We start from the raw sequence: 21871 nt of genomic DNA on the forward strand, positions 1-21871 counted from the left end.
CAAATTTAGCAAATTAATATATAGGATACCCAGATCAATTTGAATTTCAGATAAGTGCAATACTTGGGACATACTTATACTAAAAAAATTATTTAATATTTATCTGAAATTCAACCTTAACTGTATGTCTGGCAACCCTACTCCCTCAAGAGACTTTACAAGGGCGTCAACTGTATGTAACGCTTTGAAAGAACAGGTTGGGAGGGAGTCTGGAAAGATGGTGGACAGTAACTTTAAAAACCAATGTGGTCTTTCATTTTGAACCTCCTAAGGTCCCCCACCCACTCCCATCTCTGTGCCCACTCCAGTGAGCTCTGTATCTCCAAAGGCCCCTCTGCTCTCCCTGCCCCGGCTCCCTTCGGGCTTTCCTGCCTGGCCTGCCCCATCCACCCTGGCTGGCGTGTATGCTTCAGTGTGGAAGCAGAGACCCAGGGCAGGGTGCTTCTCATCTCTGAGCCTCCGAGTCCTCATCTGTATAGTGGGGACGATGCTAAACCCAGCTCATGTTTAAGATAGGAAAATGAGGCCCTGGCCGGTTGGCTCCGTAGTAGGGTGTTGACCTAGGGTGTGGATTCTCAGTCAGGGCACACAGCAGAAGGGACCGTCTATTTCTCTAACCCCTCCCCCTCCCCCTTCTCTCTCCCTCAGCCATGGCTCAGTTGGTTCCAGTGCATCGGCCCAGGTGCTGAGGATGGCTCCGTGGAGCCTCTAACTCAGGTGCTAAAAATAGCTCAGTTGCAAGCATAACCCCAAATGGGCAGAGTATCTGTCCCAGACAGGGGTTGCTGGGTGGATCCCAGTTGGGGGACATGTGAGAGTCTGTCTCTCTAGCTCCCCTCCTCTCACTTGGAAAAAGAGGAAGAAAAAAAAAAGACAGGAAAATGAGATAATGCCAGTAAGTCACCAAACATGGTGCCAGACACACAGTGGGCACTGAGTATATGTACCTGCTAGTTACCTCTAACTACCTATTCACTACCCTCCGCCACGCCAGCCTGGCCCATGGCAGTCACCGCTGCGTTCTGAGGGAAGGCTCTCCCTCACCACTGCCTCCCCCGCCCTTATGTATCCACACTCAGGATTCCCGGCTACTGACCTTGCTGGTTTCTGTGTCTCCGATGCCCATCTGTCTGTCCCTCCCCAGACCTCACTGGATATGCTCTATTATGATAGGATTCTGGTCACTGTCATTATTCCCCTAGTGCAGCAGACAATCACAGGAACTCAGCTTACACTGCAGGTGTGCCGCAGTCATTCCCTTCCCCCCCTAAACATGACCTTCCAGAAATCCAGCCACCTCAGGGAAGCAGGGCAGGCGCCTGATGGAGCTCTCTGCTGTGTCTTGTTGGGAGGCCAAGTGGCTGTCAGGACAGAGTATACTTGGGGGTGGGAAACAGAGAACACTGGGAAGAAGGAGAACTCTCTGAGGAGCAGTTGAGGTTGAGTGTCCCTCTGGGAAGGGCGAGGTTAAGAGGCAGGAGCCCCAGGTCCATCCCTTACCCCCTCTGGGCTGCAGCTTCACATCTGGTCAGAGGAGAGGCCAACAACCATGAATTATTCACTCATTCATCCAACACACAGTCTTCTGGTGGGACAGGGGAACACAGGGAAAGGGCATACCCCTGCTTTTGTGGGCCCCCTAGGCCTGAAAGAGAGGGACAGAAATGAGGCAGACATAATGTAGGTCAGGACAGCCAGGGTGGAGGGAGGCTTTGGGCACTTGGCATAGCCTAGGGGACAGGCTTCCAGGGGTGTGCAGACAAATGGGGTCTGGAGGATATGAAATGTACACAGGCATCGGTTGACAACAGTTTCAAAGCGGGCCATCTAAAACGCTGGCCAAGATGTGGAACAACAGGAATGTTCACACCCTGCTGGTGGGAGGCTAACATTGGACATGTACCTTCCCTGTGACCCCCGGGAGAAATGCTACTCCCAGAGAACATGCACATGGGTGCTCCAGGAGAGCGGCCCTGCTCACCCCAGCCCCAGACTGGAACAGCTCCAAGGCCAGCAGTGTGGGAATGTGGCCCACTCACAGACAGAATGCTACGTGGCGATGAAATGCACATGAGGTCATACATGCAGTAGTAGGGACAAATCTCACAAACACAGACACAAGAGTACATGTGCGGTTCCATTTTTACCGAGTTTTAGAATAAGCAAAACAAAGCTGTTGCTTTAGGGGTAAGTGCATAGGTGTTACAATGCTAAAAATCAAAACATTGGCTATCGCTAAGTCAGAATGGTGATCTCCTCCATGACAGAGATTTTTCACTGGGGTGATTTCGCACACACCCATCCACCGCCAGGGGTTATTTGGTAATGCCTGGAGAAGTATCCAATTGTTATGACAGGGTGGGGTGGGGGATGTACTACTGGCCATGAACAGTGCTAAACATCCTACAATGAACAGAGCATCCAATCACCCTCACTCTACCCCCCCCCCCCAAGGAATTATCCTGCCCAAATGTCACAGGGCCACTCTTGACACACCCTGATCTAGGAGACAAGGGGGCTGCTCACACGTGGCTTCTAAGATTCTGGCAACAAACAAGATTGGTCAATCTTATACATACATTATAACCTCTACATAATATTTTATATACTCCAAAAATAATTACAGAGCATGCAGTTTGGTGTTTGGGAGGTCATCCGGGAGGCCCAGGATATGAGGTCAGCCTTGGCTCCAGCTGCAAGGGGAGCACGGGGACCAGTGCAGTTGCTGGGAAGCCCCCAGATGGCATTTCAGAGACCCGAGCAGCCCAGCACATGCCCTCAACACCCCTCTAAGAAACTGGAACATGGAGGGGCGCCCCATGCCAGGGACCAGTGCCCTGCCCAGTGAGGTGAGTTCTCTGGGCTCTATTCCACTGCAGGGGTAGCAGACAGTGAGAGATCAGGTAGAGAGATGGTCTGGCCAGCCGGCCCTTCCTCTCTGCTCTGGAGGGCATGTGAGGCATCTAGGGGGTGTTGGGAAATAGATCTTTTTGGTCCTTGGATTCCATAGGTGGGGACACCACCCAAACAAGTTATGGACTTTTACACCCAAAGACTAGTAAGGAAGGGCAGCAGCAATTCAGACTACAAGCCAGATCTGAATCTGGGACTTGCCGATTTTAAGTGGAATGACCTTGGACAAGTTATTTAATTTTGTTGAACTCAGCTTCATCATCTATAAAAAATGGAAATAGTGATATCTTAGTCACAGTGTTGGCATGAGGAAAAGATGAAATAATGTAGATAAAATGGCATAGTAGCAGCTGTTAACTGGTAGCCATGACTGTGGCAACTAGGAACCACCAGCAACAGCCATATTGAGTAGTGTGGCAGGCAGTGGCCACCATAAATCCTCAAACCTGCTCTGTGTCACCTGCAGTGGTTCAGGCCTCTTGTGTCCTCTCTGTTTCCCTGATAATGTCCCTTGGTATTAACTAATTAAAAACAAAACAAAACAACAAACTCTTAGCCCCTTTACAGAACCAAGAGAAGGAATTTAGGTCCATGCCCAAGCCAAGGGTTTGGAAGAGAACTATATAGTACTTTCTCCAACATAGATGTAAAAATTCTCCACAAAATATTAGCAAACTAGGTTCAACAATACATCAAAATGATTATACACCATAATCAAGTGGGATTTATCCCAGGCATGCAAGGATAGTTCAACACCCATAAATCAATCAACATGACATCATATTAACAAAATAAAGATTAAAAGCCACACAATCATCTCAATAGGTGAATAAAAAGCATTTGACAAAATTCAACATCCTTTTATTTAAAAACCTCAATAAAGTGGGTACATAGAATATATCTCAACATAATAAAGGCTACATATATGATGAACTCACAGCTAGTACCATGCTTAATGGTAAAAAGCTGATCTTCTCCTCTAAGATCAAGAACAAGACAAGGATGGTCAGTATCACTATTTCTAATCAACAAAATATTGGAAATCCTAGCCAGAGCAACCAGACAAGAAAAAGAAATAAAAGGCAACCAAATCAGAAAGGAAGAAGTAAAACTCTCATTATTTTTAGATGGCATGATACTATGTGTAGCTTACACACACACACACACACACACACACAAACCTATTAGAACTAATAAATGAATTTAGTAAACTTAAAAGACACAGAATCAATATACAAAAATCTATTGCAGTGCTATACACCAATAATGAATGATCAGAAATACAAATTAATAGAAAATATCCCATTTACAATTGCATCAAAAAGCACGAAATACTTCCTGTACTCTGAAAACTGTAAGACATTGAATAAAGAAAAGTGAGGAAGATATAAATAAAAGGAAGGCTATACCCTGCTCATAGATTCGAAGGGTCAATAGTGTTAAAGGGTCCTTATTACCTAAAGCAATATACAGACTCAATCCAATCCTTATTAAAGTATCAGTGGAATTCTTCTCAGAATAATCCTAAAGTCACATAGAATCACAAAAGGCTCTAAATAGTCAAAGAAATTTTTGAGAAAGAACAAGTAGGAAGCATCACGCTCCCTGATATCAAACTGTACTATAAAGCTACAATAATCAAAACAGTTGGATACTGGCATAAAAACAGATATGTAGATTAATAGAATAAAACAGAGAGCCCCCAAATAAATCCTCATTTATACAGTCAATTAATCTACAACAAAGGAAGAAAAGATATACAATAGAGATAAGACAGTCTTTTCAATAAGTGGAATTGAGGAAACCACAGATACATGCAAATAAATGAAACTGGATCACTTTCTTACACCATGTACAAAGATAAACTCAAAGACTTAAATGAAAGAGCTGAAACCATAAAATTCCTTTAAAAAATTGGCGCTAAACTCTTTGAAATCACTCTTAGAAGTATCTCTTTGGATACATCTCCTTGGGCAAGGGAAGCAAACAAAAAATAAACATGGAACTACATCAAACTGGAAAGGTTTTGCACAGTGAAGGAAACCATCAACAAAATGGAAAGTCAACCTACTGTTGTTTTTTTACCACCTAATAGAAGATATTAGGCAATGATACATCTGACAAGGAGTTAATATCCAAAATATATACGGAACTCATATAACTTAACACCCACCCACCCCCAAACAATCCAATTTAAAAATGGGCAGAGGACCTGAATAAACTCTTCTCCGAAGAGGATATACAGATACTCAGTATCACTAATCATCAAAGAAATGCAAATTAAAATCACAGTAAGATATCAATTCACACCTCTCAGAATGTCCATTATCAATAAATCAACAAACGCCTGATCAGGCGGTGATGCAGTGCATAGAGTGTTGGCCTGGAATGCTAAGGACCCAGGTTCAAAACCCTGAGGTTGCCGGCTTAAGCGTGGGCTCATCCAGTTTGAGCATGAGGTCACTGGCTGGAGCCTAAAGTCACTGACTTGAGCAAGAGGTCACTGGCTCAGCTGGAGCCCCCTAGTCAAGACACATATGAGAAAGCAATCAGTGAACTACTAAGGTGCCACAATGAAGAATTGATGCTTCTCATCTCTCTCCCTTCCTGTCCGTCTGTCCCTGTCTCTCTCTCTCTCTCTCTCTCTCTCTTGTGCTAAATAAGGAAATCAACAAACAACAAGTGTCTGATGAGGATGGTGAGCAAAGGGAACCCTTGTACATTGTTGGTTGAATTGTAAATTAGTGCAGCCACTATGGAAAACAGCATGGAAATTCCTCAAAAAATTAAAAATAGAGCCTGCCATATGATCCAGCAATTCCACTTCTGGGTATTTACTCAAAGAACAAAAACACTAACTCAAAAAGATAAATGCACACCTATGTTCATTGTAGCATTACTAGTAATAGTCAAGATATGGAAGCAACCTAAATGTCCATGAATAGATGAATGGATGAAGAAGATGTGCTACAGGCTCCTGGTCAAGATGGCAGAGTAGGTAAATGCTATATTTGCCTCCTCCCACAACCACATCAACATCACAAATAACTACAGAACAACGATCATTGAGAACCGCCTAAGTCTAGCTGATCAGCAGTCTTATAACTAAGGATATACAGAAGAATCATTGGTAGGAGAGGCAGAGATGAAGAATGCATTGGTCCCACACCCACGTGTGGTTAAAAATGGGGAGAACTATCTCAGTTGCAGAGCTTCCCCCTGAGAAGTGAGGAGTCCCAGCCCCACACCAGGCTCTCCAGCCCAGAATTCCAGTGCGGGGAAGAGAAGTCCCCATAACTCTGGCTGTGAAACCAGCAGAGATTGTGGCTGAGCAAAATAGAGGGCTTTCTGGAGTCCCACAAGTTCCTCTTAAAGAGCCTGAACATGGACTTACTTGATGGTAGACTCACTCAATCTGAGCTCCAGTGTTAGGAAGCAGCTCAAAAGGCTCCAGGGCCTGACCTGTGGTGGCGCAGTGGATAAAGCACCGACCTGGAATGCTGAGGTCACTGGTTCAAAACCCTGGGCTTGCCTTGTCAAGGCACGTATAGGAGTTGATGCTTCCTGCTCCTCCTCCCTTCTCTCTCTCTCTGTCTTCCTTCTAAAATGAATAAATAAAATCTTCTTTAAAAAAAAAAAAGGCTCCAGGGACAAATGGAAAGGAACTGAATTATCTAGCTTCAGAGTGAGCACTGCAGGGACTGTATTCTCTCAGACAGAAGTGTTGGCAGCATTATTTACACTAGCCAAGATATAGAAGCAACCTGTGTCCATCAATAGATAAACAAATAAAGAAGAGATGGTACGTATATACGATGGAATATTATTCAGCCATAAAAAGAATGAAATATTGCCATTTGCAACAACATGGATAGAGCTAGAGAACATTATTATGCTAAGTAAATAAGTCAGACAGAGAACGACAAATACTGTATGACATCACTTATATGTGGAATCTAAAACAAAAACAAACAAATAATTATTGGCTCTAGGGAACCAAAGGAAGGAATTTGGGTCCAGGTCTGGGCAAAGGCTTTGTTAGAGGAATGGGACTCCCTGGGGGAAAGGCGAGAGAGCTGCCACATTAATGGGAAATGTAGGGCCCCATGGCTTTGCTTCAACCACCTCCACCTGCACCCGGATTCTCTTGCCAGGGTTGGAGCCTCAGTTCCCTTTCACCTGGCCCAGGCATCTCCTCACCAAGTCCTCATGACCACCTGTGTGTGAGTTAATGTCCCCGCTGGATGGAGGAAGACTCTGAGGTACAAAGAGGTGCACCAGGAGAAGGAAAATGTGTTTTGACAGCAGAACTGAAAAGGCCAAAGGGAATGCTGGGTATCACAGAGGTAGTAACAGCAGGAATATGTAAAGAATTACAACCCAGTATTGAGAAACCAATCCAGTGTTTAACAATAGGCAGATGATGTCAACAGACACTTCAGAGAAGATAAAGCAGGGGTCCCCAACCTACGGCCCATGGGCTGCATATGGCCCCCTGAGGCCATTTATTGGGCCCCCGCCGCACTTCTGGAAGGGGCACCTCTTTCATTGGTAGTCATCACATTCTGTGCTCCCGGAGTACTGTATGTGGTGGTGCCACAAAGCACGGTGTCGCTCACGTACAGTACTACTTCCATTTTGTTTTTTACTTTAAAATAAGATATGTGCAGTGTGCATAGGGATTTATTTGTTCATAGTTTTTTTTTTAATAGTCTGGCCCTCCAACGGTATGAGGGACAGTGAACTGGCCCCCTGTGTAAAAAGTTTGGGAAACCCTGAGATAAAGAAATGGCAAATAAGGACATAAAAATATGTTCAGCATCAGTCTAACCCCTAGTGATGGGGCACAAAGGTGAGACTTTGGTGTTATAAAGACCTAGACTCTTGGAGGAGGGGCCTGTGGGGCTGGGACCCAGAGCTCTGAGGGGACCCCATGGGGCTGGTTCTGGGGCTGTGGAGGAAACGGACAACTAGAACCACAGCTGCTGCTTAACTGCAGGGTTCCTGTTGGTGGGAACAGAGCAGACATGAAGGAGCACACTGCTTCTCCTTCCCCCAGCCCGGCAGGCTCCCTCTGGGGTCCCCTCTTGGCAGAGCCTAATAGGGAGCCACTGGCAGGGCATACGCCTGATGTGTGGAGTCCAGAGCACCACAGGACAGGATGGAAGGGTGGGCTTGGAGCTGGGAGAGGACAGCTTGAAAAGTAGCCCCACAGATCAAGTTACTTGCCCAGGTAATGCAGCTGGTATGTGATGGAGTTTTCATCCAGGAGCACCTGGCTCTGAAGCCAAGGCCCAGCTGGGGGTGGAGAGAAAACACTCGGCAAGTGCGGTCCCGGAGGCCAGGCCAGAACCCCAGCGGTCTGATGTGTTGGGCACTGGGACCGGCGCAGAGGCCTGGGGACAGGCAGCACCACCGAGCTCCCGGCGGGTCCCAGGGACCCACGTGGGTCCTGAGGCACAGAGCCAGGGCTGCTGGGAAGCCGAGCTGGAGCTCAGTCATGGGGCTGGAGTACACGGGGGACACGGTATGTGCTCCTGAGCCAGGTCCCTGTTCCAGCCTGCATTAGGCAGCAAGGCGTCCAGAGGGGACTGATGTCCGGGCTCCGGGTGCTCACCAAGGCGTGGGTCCCGACAGCCCCTCCAGAGCCTTCTGGCTGCCTGGGTCGCGGGCTCCGCCTGGGGAACCAGCAGAGCAGAATCTAGGGAGCTGGATGCTGCGCCTCTTGCCTAGGCACAGCGCCCTCTTCTCCAGCTGAAGTCTGCCCAAAGCAAGGCCCTTAGGACCCCAGATGGAACATCTGTATTATTTGTCATTTTCTTCTGCAACTAGCCTCTTTGTTGTAATGAACTATGAGCCAGCTACCACTCACTTCATCTCTGTTGAGTCCTTTTTTTCTCCCCAGAAGTTTCTAGAGAATGGGGCCTAACCAAAATTCAAGGCTCTCAGGAGGAGTTATGAGATGGGGAGTGTGGGTTGCTCTTCCCTGGCCCTGCCAAACCTCCAGGTTGTCCCCAGGCAGGTCCAGCCTGAGTCACCGGCAGGAGGCCCCACCCACTGCCTCCACTCCTCTGTCAGTCTTTCCCTGGACATGAGGCTGCTGAGCCAGCGATCCCCACACGTGGAACTCCATTGAGCCAGGTCTGCACAGCGGAGTCCTGCGCCCCAGGCTCACAGGCCCTGATCACCAACTCTCTTCTTGGTGAGGACACATCCAGTCTGATCGCTGAGCAGTGGTACACCGAGGAATTAGGGCTCCCGACTTTGGGCTCACTTGGGTTCAAATTCTTTTATTTATTTATTTTTTGGGGGGTATTTTTCTGAAGTGAGAAGTGGGGAGGCAGAGAGACAGACTCCTGCATGCACTTGACCGGGATCCACCCGGCAAGCCCACTAGGGGTGATGCTCTGCCCATCTGAGGTGTTGCTCTGTTGCAACTGGAGCCATTCTAGCTCCTAAGGCAGAGGCCATGGAGCCATCCTCAGTGCCCGGGCCAACTTTGCTCCAATGGAGCCTTAGCTGTGGGAGGGGAAGAGAGAGTGAGAGAAAAAGCAAAAGGGGAGGGGTGGAGAAGCAGATGGGCGCTTCTCCTGTGTGCCCTGGCTGGGAATCAAACCTGGGACTTCCACACTCCAGGCCTACACTCTACCACTGAGCCAACCAGCCAGGGTCTGTGGGTTCAAATTTTAACTGTGCCACAAGCTGCACACAGCACTCAGTCTCTCTGCACTTTCTTGTGATATTTGTCAAACAGAAAAATGCTTGGATGCCCGCTCCTGAGGCCACCTCCCAAGGCCAGCCATGATGGCTCTGGCGTGGTGCTAGGTACAGGGCTGGTGCTCCAGCAAGGTAGCTGTTGAAATCAGAGTTACTTCACATGCGGGGCTGCTAGGGTCTCCTTTGATCCTCCACCCACCTCCCGGGCAGAAGCACCATCCACGCTTCCCAATTTCCCACGTAGCCTGGCAGGCCTGCCCAATCCCATCTATGGCCTTACCTCACCCAGCTCTGTCGGTCATGGCGCCAGACCCTGATTCCCTAACTTGGCCCAAGCTGCTGCGACCTGGCTTTGGACAAGAGGAATCATAGATCCAATTCTGACACCTTGGGAACAGCTGTCCAGGTGCCTAACCGGTCAGCAGCTCCTGGACAGCACCCCCCAAACAACTGCTAGCAGGCTGTTGGCCTGTTGGCCCAGCTGGCTCTCCCATGTTGTGCCCTGGCGTTCACAGGTAGTGGGGTGTCTGCCTCCTCTGCTTTGATCAGGACAGGGCGATGCTCAGTAGTTGGTTTGAGACTGTGTATGTGATGCATTTTGACAGCCTTGGCCAACCATATGCTTCAAATCCTCACGAGAAAGGGCCTCTAGGAGAGGAGAGGGAGCCCATGGCTGCCTTCAAAGGGCTCTCCGGACGGATTCGGCTGGTTGGAGAAGCCGCCTGGCTCTGCATTGCCCTGCTGCCCTGCGTGCAAGCGCAGTGTGGCTCAAGAGAGGACACCCTGGCCTGCGCTTCAACCCAAATGGTGATAGTGGAGTCGAGTCACAGCCTGGCTCAGTCTCCTCTCCACAGGGTTCAACCTCTTGAACCCTAAACTGCCAGCTTCCCTGTGCCCATCCTCCCAACAGTCCTTCGAAGCTGGCCCCCTCGGTTCGCCATCTAAACCGCCTTAAGCAGAACCTGCATTCCTTCTACCGGCTCCAGAAGGAGTTAGATAGTTTGTAACTGATGCACCTGGAAAAACTTACTGAGGTTTTAACTCAGTACTTCTGAAAAATCGATGCTATCCATCTACGAGGACTTAGAGAGTAGACAGACCACTCCAAACAAAAAATGGTTCTCCTTTTATTCTCTTTTTGTTATTTTTTCCCCCTGCTCCAGTCTCTATGAACATATCTGGATGCCACCTTGGGGTCACAGCTCCATGGCTGACGGCAGGGTCAGTCTTTCTCCCTGCAAGTACCCAGAGCCAGGCTGGGCCTCCGGGAAGGCACGGAAGGAACTTCCCTGGAGCTGGTGTGTCCTTCTGTGTTTAATTTTCCCATAAGTCAGCTCTGATTAAGGGGGATGGCCTCATGTTTCGTGCATTCAGAGCCAAGTTCTTAGAGCACCTTGAGCAGGCGGGGGGGGGGGGGCTAGCTGGTGGGGGGGGGCAGACGGGTAGCTGCTCACCAGGTCACCCCCAGCACACACGTCTGCTACCTATCAGATCTCATTGGAGAAATGATCTGCCGAGCCCTGAGATCATCTGACAGCCTCCTCCTAATGAGACCCAGGGCCGCTCCCAGGTTTGTGCGGGAGGCTGGATGGAGAGGAGCCCCCGCGAACCTGGAGAAACATCTCCAGGGAAGAAAGACGGTCTGCGCTGCTCGGTGAAACAGTGGAGCCCAGAACTTCCGAAGCAGATGCCTTCAGGCTTCAACATTCACCTGGGACAGTTGCTTCTCGGGTCCCTTCAGGTAAAGACAGGGACTTCCAGTATTTATTCATGACATTTCTGTCACTGTTGGGCTGCTGAATGGCTTCAGGCAGGGGCATGAGGAGGTGAGTTCAGTTCTGACCTCTGAGAACTTGCCGTCCTGCTGGGCAGATAGGACGGATGCCCGGAGAACAGGGAGTGTCTATGTGCACCACGGGAAAGGGGGAATTCTGCGCACAGAGGTGCCCATCTACAAGTACAAATCAGATTATGCATTCCCGTGCTGAAGATGCTCTACTGCGTTTCGTATCACTTGGGGGAAAAATCCAGACTCTCCTCAAGACACTCTGGGCCCTGCTCAGCCAGGCTCCAGCCAGAGGGACTTCCTTTTTGTTTTTCAAGTGCCACCTACAATCCCCAAGCCAGCACCCTTGCTGTTCTTTTGCCTGGAATTCTCTTCCACCAAATGGTCAAGCAGCTGTGCCATCTCAGCACTGAAGTTTCAGCCCAAGTGCCATCTCCTGAGAGCCCTTCCCGGACCATGCCATATAAATGAGGCTCTCTCCCCAAGCACTTGTGATGGCACCAACTTGTCACAATGTCCTGTTTAACCTTTACCATAACATCTTCCCTACTGACTGCCTGCCTTCTGGATGATCTCCCATACTTCCCATTGGATAGTAGCTCCGTACGAGCAGAGGCCGCATTTATTTTGTCCTCCGCTACACTCTACAATGTGAGCATGTTTGATGAATCTAACGGAGGAGGCTTCATTCAACATTGACTATGTGATGAAAGGGGGAAGAAGGAATCTACTCACAGCACTTGTTTTGAAATGCTCCCAGCCACCCACGCCAGTCTCCAGGGTGGTGAAAACCAGCATGGGGGAATATGTCTCAAGTCCCTTGTAAGTAAGTAAAATAATAGAATTGTGAAGATCAAGTGTGGCACATAGTAAGTGCTCCATAACTTGTAGCTTCATCACCACCACCACCACCACCATCATCATCATCTACACTGAAAGTCAGCATCTGCCCACTTTGCTGTTTCCTCTTAGCTTTTGCCACATGAAACTTCCTACCCCCTCATTTGATCCGTTGACAAACACTGCTGGTTTCCTGGCCCAAAGTCATCCCAACCTTTCCCCCTGCTCATGGAACCCCAAGGACTGGATAATACCTATCTTGACATTAGGGAAAGTGGGTGCAGAACCTGGTCTGGAGAGTGGACACATGAGCCATCCCTGGTCAAGCTTCTGGGAGAAGTTTTCCTACCAGAAAAGAGAAGCATATGAGCCAGGCTTGAATACAGTTGTATGAGAAGGTGATGTCTGGAGTTGTAGCAGCTATGTCGTGACTGTGAGGCAACATGCACGAGGACAAAGATGCTGACATGCTGAGGAGAGAGCAATAGAGAGCTAGAAGGTGCCTTGCTCCTTGATGACATGCTAGAGCCACTGAACTGACTTTGGATACGCCTCTCTTCAGTCTTCCTGTTAAGTATCTATATTTTCCAAGTCACCCTCAGTTGTTACTTGCAGCCAAAAGCTATGACAGCAAATGTCACTGCAGGCTGTCTACAACACTCTATCTGGCACTCCCTGTACAATCTGTACTCCAGGGGCCACGCACCCTCCCTGCGGGACACCAATGCCACAGGGCCTGCTGCAGACCCCTGGCTCTGCCTCTCTCTCCCACAGAAGAAAAGAAGCATGCTGGAGAGGATACAGGAACTGGGACAGAAGAACTAGAGGATGTAGTGAGGACTTCACCACCTGAAAAGAGGAAGGAATGGGGTCTAAAAAGGTAACTGTCTAAAAAGGTCTCTGTTTCTGGGTATTTAAAAGGATAAATGATAAAAGTGATTTTAAATAATAAATGATAAATTCTCTGAGAGAGAAAATAACAGCTTCACAGGTAAATACCCTGCCCTCAGCATAAATTTATGGCCAAACCTGAGATTAATCTTGCTTCGTGGTCAAGAATTGAATCCAGTCCACAATGGACTATGCCCAAAGTGAGGCTGTCTTTTCTTTCCTCTGACAGATCTGCTCTGTCAGGAGAGCGGAGGGAAGCAGGCAGCCCCTGAGTTTAACAATGAAAGGAATCTCAGTCCCTTTCAGGTAAACACTCAGTCTTTCTCCCTTTTTTTCTTCTTCTTCTCCTTCTGTTTCTCCTTCTCCTTCTTCCCAAAACAGCTTCTAAGAGTAGAGTGGCACATAGTAACTGAGCAAGGGGTCTCAGGAAAGTTAGAGATAAGCCACGGAGATGTTCTCTCAGCCCTGACCTCTTCTAATGGAGCTCAGAGCTGAAAGCTGATGGTCTTCCCTCAGTGTGCAGTGCCCACTGGGCTACCCCACCTCAGCTCCCAATCCCATCCTCAGAGATGCTGCCAATGTCTCAGCCAGATGCACCACCTGGCCCCGGCTAGCCTCCCCTACCCCGGTGACCTCTGGAGTCACTGTGACCCTTACTAAAACAGCCCCCTGGCTCTGCCACTCCCTACTTCCCACATCTCTCAGCGGGAGCTAGTGGATGACACCAGATTCCTCTAGAGCAGCGGTTCTCAACCTGTGGGTTGTATTTCTGATGGCTTTAGGCGACCCCTGTGTTTTGGTCATTCGACCCCCGCCGGGGTCGCGACCCACAGGTTGAGAATCGCTGCTCTAGAGGAGCCCAGACTGCCCACGATTTGTGTAGTTCCCTGCCCGGTTAATGCTCACTCTACCTTCTGACCAGGGGCGCCATGTAATACTTCTCCTGTAAGAGAGATAAAAATTTCCTCAGTCTACCTCCATGGAAACTACAAATAACTCTGAGATCAGAAATCCTCTCTTGTGTCTTCTCACAGCACCTCTCTCGTGGGTTTCATGGTGGGAAGGCTCATAGGAGAAACTGATGACAGTTCGACCACTTCCCCCCTTCCTCCCGTCTCCTCCCTCCGAATGCTGGAAGAACTTCTCTTCGGTAGCCTGATGAATTCCTAGGGGCCTGTCCTGCTCCCCCGCCCTGGGGATCTCCACCTGATGGGCTGCACTTGCTCCTCCCCTGGAGCACAGACCCCTACCTACCTTTGTCTCAGTGGGCAGGTGAGCTTTCAGAGAAAAAAGCCAGCTGACTAATTTTAGAATATATGTTATGAGGAACTTTTAACTAGTATTTTGGTTGTATTTACCATCTGCATACTCTTCCAGGAACGGCTTAGTTGCAGCTCTTTAACTAGAATTTATTTCCAAATGAGAAGCCATCAATAACCCCTTCCCGCTGGGCTTGATCAGGAGATGACAATGGCTCTTTCTCTCCTTCCCCTCTCCATTGCAGCCAGCCCTTTTCTGTAGAGCCTCCAGGCTGTGCTGTCTCCACCTGGTGGAATGCCCAGGCCAGGTCACAGTCCTCCTGCACACAGGCTGGGGCAGGGCCACCCTGAGGGTGTGGTCCACATGGCTAGACAAGACAGGCTTCCTGGAGGAGGGGGACCTGAAACTCAGCCCTGATGGGTGGGTAAGACTTAGACTGGGAAGTGGGGGGGGGGGGACACCTGCTCAGTGACTCAGAGGCAGGATGGACTGAGTGAGAACAGGCCCTTGCCCTCGAGTCTCCTTGGTGAACCCCGACTTGACCTCCAAGACTCAGATCCAAAGGTCTCCAAAGTTCTGCCAACATCACTGACACCCATTCTGTGCCAGCTGTGGGGGCAACATGGGCCCTCCTTGATCAGATGTACTGGGCACCCCTACTAGCTTGGACCTGGTGGCCCCAGGTCATCTGCAGTTACACTAAGGCCCTCAAGTAGGGGCCTGGTCCCTTGGTCTTGAATAAGGAAGGCCTCGCCATGGCCCTCTAAAACTCATCCTCTGGGTTCAGACTGGTTGGCCTGCATGGCCCACTGAGGGCTCTCAGCTCCGCTCACTGGAAGGCAGGCCTATCCCTGTTCTGATTCATGTCTCCGTATTCCTCAGTCTTCTGTGTGCCCTCTCGGGCCAGCTTCCTCATTCATAATGGATCCCTTGCAGGGCTCTGAGGATTACATATGTTCATACATGTAACATACTTAGCATGTAGTAAGTGCTCAGCTAATGGCAGTTGTTACTATATTTCCTCCCACCTCCCAGTTAGGGCAGGCCCTGCCTTTGTAAGAAATCTGTCTTTTTTTTCTCCCATGGGGGCACACAGTCTGTGCCAGACTGCCTGGCAGCCACGTCCAGGCGCAAACAGAGGAATGTGTCTACCCGGCAGAGCCTCAGCCATCCCAGGGCCTCCCGTCTCTCTGCACCCGCCCTGGGACTCCCCACACGTGCTCCGCTTTGGTCCCGTGAGGGGTGGAAAGAGAGCCTCGGCAACATGCCCCTCTCACCTCCCGGAGACCTGTTCTGCCCATTGTCCTCAGCTCGTACCAACTCCCCTTCCTGTTCTTGCCTCCCATCTCTCCCCTCTAACCCGCCCACACATATACACATGCTAGCACACACACACATGTATGCAGTCACTGTCACACATGCATGTACACGAGTGCACGTAACTCACCGGCTTACTTGCGCATGGAGCGACCTTCCAGAAACCACACACTGATTTCCGGATACTCAGATGCCATAAACACCCAGTGAAAAATGAGTTTAAGTGGCACTAGGAGATGAAGAGGCCAGTCCCCCTTCACCTGGGAAGTCAGGATTAACCAAGTGGATCAGGCAGTGGCAAGACAGGAGGATGAAAGCTGGCCTGGGGAAGGCGGCCTATAGCAGAGAGCACAGCTATTAGGAACATTGGCTCCCCAGTCATACGGAGAAAGGGTCCAAATCGCTGCTCTGTCATTTTCTAGTTATGTGGCCTCTGACAAGTTACTTAACCTCCCTGGGTTTTCATTGCCTCATCTGAGAAATGAAGACAGTAGGACCCAGCTCTGAGAGGGTTGGGAGAATTCATCCAGATAATATATATAAAATTCAGAATCCAGAGCAGGCACATGGCAAGAACTCAATATGTGGAACAGCTTTTTATTAGCACTGGGCCCTCAGAGACTAGGAAATAAATGAAGAACAGAGGAATCGAGGGCTGCATGGAGGGGGCGGCCACTAGCTGGACTCTTAGCAAGCTCAGGGAGGTGGCGAACACAATATGGGCACAGGAAACAATTCACACATGCACAGTGCTGGTTGGCAGAAGGTCTGTCCCATGGGTTGGAGGAATACAAAGGATACTATAAGCTTGGAGTAAATCCTATTTTAAATCCTCTCATCCTAAACTCCTGTGGAAGTAGTTTAAGGGGTCTCAGAATCAGTGAGCATCCTGGATATGTTACAATGAGCAGCAATTGGAACTGAGAGGCAGCTCAGGCCCAGGCCCCAGGTCCCAGCCCATTGCCTACTGCCCAAATCACAGCAGAATCCAGAGCAAGAGCCTCTCTGGAAACCCAGCTTTGATCCCAGTTCCCCACTTACTGGCCACATGACCCAAGACAAGGAAGGCAATTGGCCTCTGTTGGCAATGGGCAAACAGCAGGTGCTCAATGGTGACTGTCAGCCTGCCTGACAGTGACTACAGTACCAGCCTGCCTCCCAGTTCTGTTTCCTCCCTGAGCTGTTAACCCCCTCTCTGAGGCCCTCAGTCCGTGGTGTCCCTCCCCTCCATGTGAATGCTAACGTTCCTCTCCTCTCCGGAAGAATTCAAAGGGCCTGGAAACTTGTTTATTAGGAAAAGCTGTGGGAGTCTGTCCTGCTTGTTGGAGGCGCTGACCTCTCCCATCGTTCCCTGCATATTTCTCCCCAGCGACATCTTTTCATGTTCCCTGGCTCGCTTGGGTGAGTCACAGATCTGTAAATCCCGACCACAGAAAGCTTGGCAAAGTATGTTAGGTGTTTATTAGAAGGGGAAGGAGGCAAATGATCAAAACATTGGCTGTGGCTCTCCTCTCTAATATTTGCAAGAGCAAGTTTTAAAATCTATGTTTGAAGCATCTAAATAGATTCCTGGAGTACTCTTAAAAAAAAAAAACCCACAGCCTGACCAGCTGGTGGCGCAGTGGATAGAGCATCAGACTGGGATGCGGAAGGACCCAGGTTCGAGACCCCGAGGTCGCCAGCTTGAGCACGGGCTCATCTGGCTTGAGCAAAGAGCTCACCAGCTTGGACCCAGGGTTGCTGGCTCCAGCAGGGGGTTGCTCGGTCCGCTGAGGGCCCGCGGTCAGGGCACGTGTGAGAAAGCAATCAATGAACAACTAAGAAGTCGCAACACGCAACGAGAAACTGATGGTTGATGCTTCTCATCTCTCTCCGTTCCTGTCTGTTTGTCCCTGTCTATCTCTGCTTCTGTAAAAAAAAAAAAAAAAAAGGCCCATGGTCAAGGCACATATGAGAAAGCAATCAATGAACAACTAAGGTGTCATAACAAAAAACTGATGATTGATGCTTCTCATCTCTCTCCATTCCTGTCTGTCTGTCCCTATCTATTCCTCTCTCTGACTCTCTCTCTGTCCCTGTTAAAAAAAAACAAACAAACCCACAATGAGAATAAGATTGTATATACTCCTCAGATGCAGTCAGATCTTTAGCCTGCCTTTGTATGGTGCCAGATATTAAAGTAAAAACCCAGAAATGCAATTCAGTTTTTGGTTTCCCTATTGATACAGACATTGTTTAGACACAGCCCCATTGATACAAGCACAGGCTGTAGTTCTCTGTATACCCCATGCTGACTCATGCCTGCCTCTATACCTTTCTACGTGCTGTTCCCACTGTTTGCAACTCCTTTCCACTCATTTCAGGGAGGAATGGTTGTTACTCTATGCCAGGCCCTGGGCTGGGCACTGGAACACACAGATGAATCAGACACAGTTTCTGACCTCAAGAATTAGTGAGGTGGGCACCTAAAATCTGTATAATTATGTTAACCAGTATCACCCCAGTAAAGTCAATGAAAAAAATTAGTGAGAAAAAGAGTATAACAGGGGAAGAGGCCCAAGCTGGGCATTGGAGGATGAGTAGAAGTTCTCCAAACCAACAACTATGGGAAGGCCTTTCTCACGGGAGCACATCTACTCATCCCCAAAGACCCAGCCTTGTCGCCTCCTCTGGGAAGTGTCCCCTCTTGTTGAGTTGGTGACTCCTTCCCCGTGGCCACACTGTATCTGGTACGCTCTCTCCCTTGCCCACCCACTTCCTGGGTTATTTATCCGCCTGGTGGTCCTGGCTGAGGTTTTGAAGAGCAGACATTATTTCTTCTCTGTATCTCTGGCGCCGGCGCTGGACCTGCTGCATGGTGGCTTCATTCAGTGTGTGGTGTGGTATGGTTTCTGAGGTGAGCCTCACCTTTATCTCAGGTGAGAACTGCAGCAGCCCTGCGGCACCAAGAACAGCCGTGACTGCTGTTTTGTCAGAAAATCCATACATGAACCTTCTGTTGCTTTAAGCATCTGAGCCCCGGAGTGGTCTGGGTGGGATTAACCCCAGGATCCCAGCCTCATTCCAGCATCCCTGGTTGGGTGGTGGTAGTGGGGGGGGGGCTACTCAATCAAGGAAGAAATATGCTTTGAAATGAAAACACTTCTCTTTCTGATCTGCCTGGCTCTGGGTTCTCCTGCCTTCTTAGTATGCATGAATTCATCCCCCATTTCAAGACTTACCCTCAGCATCTTCTCCAGACTGATGGGGCTGGAGCAGGCTCCCTCCCCCCGCCCCCCTCCAGTCCTCTCCAAAGACAAATTGCTTACATCTGTCAAGGCTTTTCTGATTAATAGAGGAATATGCCATGGGATGTCATCAGGGGTTCAGAGGCTTTTGATCAAAGGGGGAGGGGGGCCGGGCCACACATCCCTTTTGGTTCATTTATCAGGTCAGTTCAGCACCTTTTCTCCTGACTGCCCTGGCGAAGGCCTACCCACCAGCCCACCGTCAGCTCCCACTCCTCTGAGGGAGGGAAGCCGAGAGGAAATATGTCCCAATAAGGGGGCAATGGGGAGCCAGGCACAAGGAGAGAGGAAGAGGAGCAAGTTCGGGAGCCCGGCCTTGACAACGATCCTTAGGGCAGCGGGCCTCCAAGCATTTTTCATTTCTGGGCAGCCACTGGGACAGGCATCTATCTACCAGGCAATTCCCCAGAGCATGGAAATGCAGGGAGGGAGGGAGGGGCCAGCGAATGAATAAATCAGAGAGAAGATGAGGGAGTGAGGGATCTAAGGAAAGGATGAATAAAGAAGGGGAGGAATGGTTGAATTAATGAGTCACTAAATGTCTGAATGGGCGAAGGAATTGATGATTGATGACAGTCTTTAAAAAGCTGGATGTATGACACAGATTACTCTCTTATCTCTCCAGTCACCCATTGGTTGGTGTCAACAAGACAGAGCTCAGGGGAGCAACTTGAAGGCAACTCTGGAGGAACTGCGACCTCGTTTCCATGCCAGCGCCCCACAGTCATGTCTCTGACAGGCCCTGGGAGCCAGGTGAGCAGGCGAGGTGGGGGCAGCTAGGTGACCTGCACAGGATCGGGGGCAGCAGAAGACCTGGGCCTACCTCTCAGCTCAGGGCCAGGTCCGAATGACTGGTGTCCATCACAGGCTCTGCATGTCCTTAAGCTATGAGGTCACTGCCCACCATGTCTCCCAAGGCTTGCCTCTGCCAGGGCTTTGCCATGGGAACTCTGGAAACCTGTGTAGGGTAAGTTTACAGTTGGCCTTGGAAGCTGCTAAGTTAGGCTCTGAGGACTCAGATTAGCCTAATTTAATGATATGGATGGCTGGCTGGATTGAAGTCCCAATTTTTTGTCTTTCAACTTGCTCAACAATTATTTCCCTCAAGTTGGTTGCAGATGCAGCCTGCCCAGGAATTATAATACATTCCTTACCGAGCACAAGGATTGCAGGGGGGTGCTGGCCACATCCAGGAGCACACCTCGCCGGCAGGGGAACCAGAGGGCAGGCAGTGCCACAAGTCAGAACTCGGAGGCGAGAACACAGAGGGTCTTACTGGGCTGGGCTGGCTGTCCTGGGAGGCAAGAGGCTACATGAAGATATCCTGATGGGATGGTGACTGGCTCTACCCCGTTCTCAGCCGGAGGGAACATCCCCACACAGACATAAAACACACACGCACACATGTAGTCAGAAAGGACACATCTGGACACATCCAGGATGAGACCCACATGAACCCTCAGTCACAGACACATACAAGCATACACACCTGTACAACACGCATGCCCAAACCACCAGATACAGACATGCACATGCACAGAGACAGCATGCCCACCAACCCTAACATCTCATCACCATAAGCCTAGTCAGGGAGACCTATGGGTAAACAGGTCAGGGCATTAGCACACTTCAGGGCAGTGACAGAGGGGTCTGTAGGGTCCTCAGGTCTTCCCAGAGGAGGGATTTCTAAAGCCAGGGATTAGATGAAAATGACAGGAAGGGCATTCCTGGCACAAGAAGGAGCCCCAGTCAAGAGCAAAGAATCATGGGAGAAGTTATGTTTCGAAAAGAGTATTTCATGCAGTGTGGCCAGATCTCAAGGAGAGTGTCTGCCGTGAGTCAGAGTCTGGTCTTTACTGCCTCAGCCAATCAGCCTCCGCCTAAACTCACTGATGCTGCTGTGATTAAAAACACCTTTCCCTTCTGAGTAGGGGCCACTTCAGAACATCCCACGGCTTGCCCTCCCTCCCTTTGCTGGTTTCCAGTCCCCTCAGAGGCTGGGCCAGCTCAGGGAGGAAGAGTGTACTCCTGGAGAACTCCCCACTACTGACTGTGGGACCACCAGAGGCAGATTTAATGGTAGGCACACCAGGCACACACCCTGGGCCCCGACTTCTGAAGGGCCCCGCAAAACCCCAGCTTTACACTTTTCTAATGTAAGGGGCCCAATATTTTCTTCTGTGCCTAGGGCTTCAACCGACCTTAATCCGCCTCTGGGGATCACTGCCTCATACCTGGGCCCAGAGGTGGCTGGGAACAGGCTTGATTTCACTAGCCCTGAGCGGCTCTGCCAGCTATGAGGCCCCTCCAGATGGTTAAGTTTCTGGAAAGACCCTCCGCTCACATGCTGAGTAAAAGCCAGGGCTCTAGCCAGTTGGCTCAGTGGTAGAGCATTGGCCTGGTGTATGAAGTCCCAGGTTTGATTCCTGGTCAGGGCACACAGGAGAAGCGCCCATCTGCTTCTCCACCCTTCCTCCTTCCCCTTCTCTTTCTCTCTCTTTTTCTCCCTCTCTTCCCTTCCTGCAGCCATGGCCTGATTGAAGCTAGTTGACCCTGGGCACTGAGGATGGCTCCAGGGCCTTGCCTCAGGTGCTGAAATAGCTTGGTTGCCAAGCAATGGAGCAGTGGCCGCAGATGGGCAGAGCATCACCCTGTAGCAGGCTTGCCAGGTAGGTCCTGGTTGGGGCACATGCAGGCCTCTGTCTCTCTGCCTCCCCACCTGCCCACCTCTCACTTAATAAAATAATAAAAATAAAAAAAGAAAAGCCAGATAGCTCCCTGACAGTCATTCCCCAGGGATGTGGAACTAGTCCAGGTTCTCCCTGGAGTGCTCTCTCCCCACACTGACTCCCTTGGCTAA

The sequence above is a fragment of the Saccopteryx bilineata genome, chromosome 10, assembly GCF_036850765.1.
Source record: "Saccopteryx bilineata isolate mSacBil1 chromosome 10, mSacBil1_pri_phased_curated, whole genome shotgun sequence".
Taxonomy (NCBI): Eukaryota; Metazoa; Chordata; class Mammalia; order Chiroptera; family Emballonuridae; genus Saccopteryx; species Saccopteryx bilineata.